This window comes from Sorex araneus, chromosome 7, assembly GCF_027595985.1.
Source record: "Sorex araneus isolate mSorAra2 chromosome 7, mSorAra2.pri, whole genome shotgun sequence".
Classification (NCBI taxonomy): Eukaryota; Metazoa; Chordata; class Mammalia; order Eulipotyphla; family Soricidae; genus Sorex; species Sorex araneus.
In genome coordinates this window covers 13,850,343-13,855,181 of record NC_073308.1, presented here as the reverse complement: position 1 = coordinate 13,855,181, position 4,839 = coordinate 13,850,343, and positions in this window count along the sequence as shown.

Sequence of the window (4,839 nt, the reverse complement as noted above, 5' to 3'; positions counted from 1 at the left end):
TCTGATCTTACAAGTTAACAGAATCTGATTAGGGGAAAAGGTGATTAACTGGTTGGGGAAGAGAGCACAGAGAAAAATTTACAGCACAGAGAAAAGTTTACAGATAAACAAAGGAATGGGAGCACTGTGATGGGTGTAACCCAATAAACCTAAGCTCCCTGCGGCAAGGCTGAAAGGACAAACCCAATGTTCTCCTACAGTCTCCCCCACCCCACTCCACCGCAGGGCTGGAGCTCATGGGGAGCTGGGGAATCATCCCCACAAGCCCCTGCTTTTGATTCTCAGCACCACATACTCATACACAAGGAAAACAACTCCCTCTGTCTTTCACCTGGGTCCAGCCTTCCCTCAGCTGAGTGAGGCAACAAAGATTTCATTCTCTCAGTGGGGAGAAAGGCCACAAAGAAAAAAATTCTGGGGACAAAAGTCATCAGTTAAGGAGGCCGGAGAGTTAGTATAGAAGCTGCCCCGAGTTTGATCTCTGGTATCCCATAGAGTCACCGATCCTGCCAGGAGTGGTTCCTGAGTGCAGAGCCAGGAAAAAGCCCTGAGCATCATCAGTGTGCCGTGCCCTGCCCCACCTCCAGATCATCGGTTAGTATTTCAAATAGCCTCCAGTCTGTGTTCTTCCTGTGCTCCACTGCATCCTGGCTCCCCCCCACAAACAATATTTCACTATGCCCCCCCATTGTCTTGATTTTCACATATGGGTCCTTGGAATATGGTGCTTGGTTGAGCATCACTCATCTAAGGGGTGTGTTTGGAAAACCATGAACGATTCAGAACTGCCAGATGTCTTTAAGTAGGTGTCGCAGAAGGAAGAACATCCTTGTCAGACAGTAGGAAGAGTAGGAAGATGGGCTTGTTTGATCTTTAGTCTTACTCAGAGGAATTGGGGGGGGGGTGAAGATTTTATAATTGTTGAATTGCAAAGGGTATGAGTTATGTACAAATATTAGGAAAAATGAAATATGTACTAGTGCCTAAATGGAGCTAGTGAGAAAGTGAGTGCCCACAACTCTCATTAATTGCTTAATTAATCTAATTTGCCTCCTTCCATCTTTTGACCTTTGTCTTCCCACGTATTTATTGCTTCTTACTTGAAGTAAATTACCCAGCCACCCGAAGCAAATGTCCATCTGATAACAACGAGAAACGAGTCTGAGAGTGATTTCCATTCTATCTTCATGAGAATTTATATTAACCTTCCTTTTTTTTTTTTAAGAATCCCAGACCTTGGGGCTGGAGTGATAGCACAGCGGGTAGGGCGTTTGCCTTGCACGCAGCCGACCCGAGTTCAAATCCCAGCATCCCATATGTTCCCCCGAGCACTGCCAGGAGTAATTCTTGAGTGCAGGGCCAGGAGTAACCCCTGAGCATCGCCGGGTGTGACCCAAAAAGAAAAAAAAAAAAGAATTCCAGACTTGAGAGAGCCTAAGTTGCAGAGGGAGCAAGGGGACCTGGTGACCTTCTGTCAGTAGCGTGTTCTGGGGCGGGGGCGGGCCCAGACACCGTCTGTGTTTGGGTGATCTCTCAGGTCACAGCAGCACCCGTGCAGAGTGTGCGCAGGGGGTCCAGGTGCAACTCTGCCAGGATGGAGTCATCCTGCTGCCTTCTCCTTTGCAATGAAACTCCCTGAGAAGGGCTCGGAAGCTCCCTCCAGGCAGCTGTGAGGTGACAAGTTCCAAACCCACCCCCACCCACAAGGCCACACGTCTTGGTAGAGTGGGGCAAAGCTCTGGCATCGCAGAATGCCACCCCTGCCCCGCAGGGCCGCCCGAAGGGAAAGGAAGGGGAAAAGGAAAACCAAGTGGACCTTGTGATCTGCCTTTCTTTGGTGGGTTGAGAAAGATTTAAGACGGTGGAATCACTTCTTACTGCTACCCACACAGCAGAACCTGAGCCTCTGAGACGCGAGTCCCAGGCTGCTTTCTCCCAGGACGCTCCATCTGCTTTTGTTGTGGCCTACTCTGCTTTCTTAGTCTCAGACTTCTTTTAGGAGAAAGATATTTGAGGAAACCAAAGTAATTGGGCTCTGGGGAGAGTTGACTTGGAGAGCTGTGGCTAAAATAAACTGACGTAACAATTTTTCTCCATATTGCTATATTGCTTTATTTTAAAGCTTGTTTGAAAACCAGATTCTAGGGGCTGGAGCAATAGCACAGCGGGGAGGGCGTTTGCCTTGCACGCGGTCGACCCGGGTTCGATTCCCAGCATCCCTTATGGTCCCCTGAGCACCGCCAGGAGTGATTCCTGAGTGCAGAGCCAGGAGTGACCCCTGTGCATCGCCGGGTGTGACCCAAAAAGAAAAAAAAAAAAAAGAAAACCAGATTCTAAACAAAGCATTCTATTGTTTGATTTCTGTTATTGGTATTCACAAGCCCTTGCTGACTCAATGAGTGTGGTCTGAAGTCTCTTACTACATTGATTATCTGATGTTCTGAGAAACAGAAATTGTTACCCTCATATCAGAGATAAGAAATCTGAATGTCAGAAGTAAAGATCAAATGAAGGACAGGAAGCTAATTAAGCACAGAGTGTTTTGGGTTTTTTGGGGGAGGGCTATTTTAGTTTTGGGAGCCACACATGGTGATGTTCAGGGATTACTCCTGGCTCTGCACTCAAGAATCACTCCTGTGTACCATATGGGATGCTGGGATCAAACCCCGGTGGCCGCCTGCAAGGTAAACACCTTCCTCACTGTACTATGGCTCCAACCTGACACAGTCTCTTACACAGGCTTATTCTTCAAACCCTCTGCCTAATTCTGCTATCTCTAAGCTTTGTTCTCTTAAGAGGAGTTTTTTAAAGATGTGTAGGTCTTAGCACCCACAAACCTGGATCTGACTCTGATAATAAGCCAAACTTCAGAGCAATTGAACCCACAATTACTTTGAAGTCTGTGCTCTTACACTGAACTGTTGTGAATTATGATTATTTCAAAAGTCTGAAAACAGGACGTCCAATATTGGCATGGTAATCACTCTGAAGCCATGTCAATGTATGAATTTTCTATGTTGTACATCTTATACATTACCATTAATTTTTTTTAATTAAAGAATGGGGCTAAGAGAGATAGTACAGATAGTATAGCAAGGCAGTGCCTTGCTTGTGGCTGACCCGGTTTCAGTCCCCTGTATCCTATATGGTCCCCTGAGCCCACCAGTAGTAATTCCTGAGTACAGAACCAGAAGCAATCCCTGAGCACCATTGAGTGTGGCTCAGCCTGGCACATAAATAAAATACTGTAGCACTGTCGTCCTGTTGTTCATCGATTTTGCTCTAGTGGGCACCAGTAACGTCTCCATTGTGAGACTTGTTGTTACTGTTTTTGGCATATCAAATATGCCACGGGTAGCTTGCCAGGCTCTGCCATACGGGCGGGATACTCCTCGTAGCTTGCTGGGATCTCCGAGAGGGAAGGAGGAATCGAACCCGGCTTGGTTGACACAAAGTAAACAAAGCAAAAAATGACAGTGTAGGATAACGTGAGTTTGTTGTTTCTCCCTGGCTGCAAGGAGCTTAGGTTTATTGGGTTACACCCATCACAGTGCTCTTGAGGCACTCCAATTCCTCTGTGCTTCTCTTTAACCTCTTCTCTGTGCTCTCTTTCCCACCCAATTAATCACCATTCCCCCTGAGCAGTATCTGTGACTTGTAAAGTCAAATTCCTCAGAAACCTCTGATTTTGTATTTGTAAGTGAAATAATGAAATATTGCTTTTCTCCTTCTCTTATGTCCTTTTGCATAGTTTACTTCAGAACAGTGTCCTTTTTGTATAGACAGAGGAAGACAGTTAATGCTATGCTTTTGTAACTTGGGAGTTTTTTGACTCCAAATGTATTCACTCCTGGGCATCTGTTTTCTCGACCTAAGCCTCAGTTGCCCTTAGTTCCTAGCACCACAAAAGAGGGACTGGATGGATCTAGGGCAAGTTGTGAGCTACTCTGGCATTGAAACAGGCCAGGCCAAGAGCCATCATACTTAACTATAAGTTAAGAGCATGATCATATACAAATTATGTCATGATCCAAAGAGTAACAACTGGATTAGGACCCTTCTAAGGTTAGGAAAGACTAATCTTGCCTGAGCACTGTAGTCTGGGATCTATAGCGAGATGTTCCCCAGGAAGAGCCACCCTTTATTTATTTTTTAATTAATTAATTAATTAATTTTTTTAACTATTTTATTGATTCACCATGTGGAAAGTTACAAAGCTTTCAGGTTAAAGTCTCAGTTATTCAATGCTCAAACACCCATCCCTTCACCAGTGCACATATTCCACCACCAAGAATCACGATATACCTCCTCCCTTCCCCCCACCTCCCCAGCCCCCCACCCCGCATGTGTAACTGGTAAATTTCACTTTACTTTCGCTTTACTTTGATTACATTCAATATTTAAACAAAAAATTCACTATTATTGATTTGGAGTTTCTCCCCCTAAAGTCGATCTGCTGAAAAGAAAGCATTTGGTAATTTGTTTTCCATTGCTGAGAATGAAGAGATATGAGGTCAGGAGGCCGCACTAGCAGCAGCATAGTTTTGGATTTCTGTATTTTAGTATTTTAGTAACTAAGTCCAGAGAAATGTCTGCCAGGAATCGCAACATTGTAAGCTTGCACCTCTCAGCTACTTTATATTCCACATATGAGTGCGATCTTTCTATGTCTGTCTCTTTCTTTCTGACTCATTTCACTCAGCATGATACTTTCCATGTTGATCCACTTATATGCAAATTTCATGACTTCATGTTTTCTGACAGCTACGTAGTATTCCATTGAAGAGCCACCCTTTAAACTTAATATATCTCTTACTGTGTCCATACAAAATGACTAAT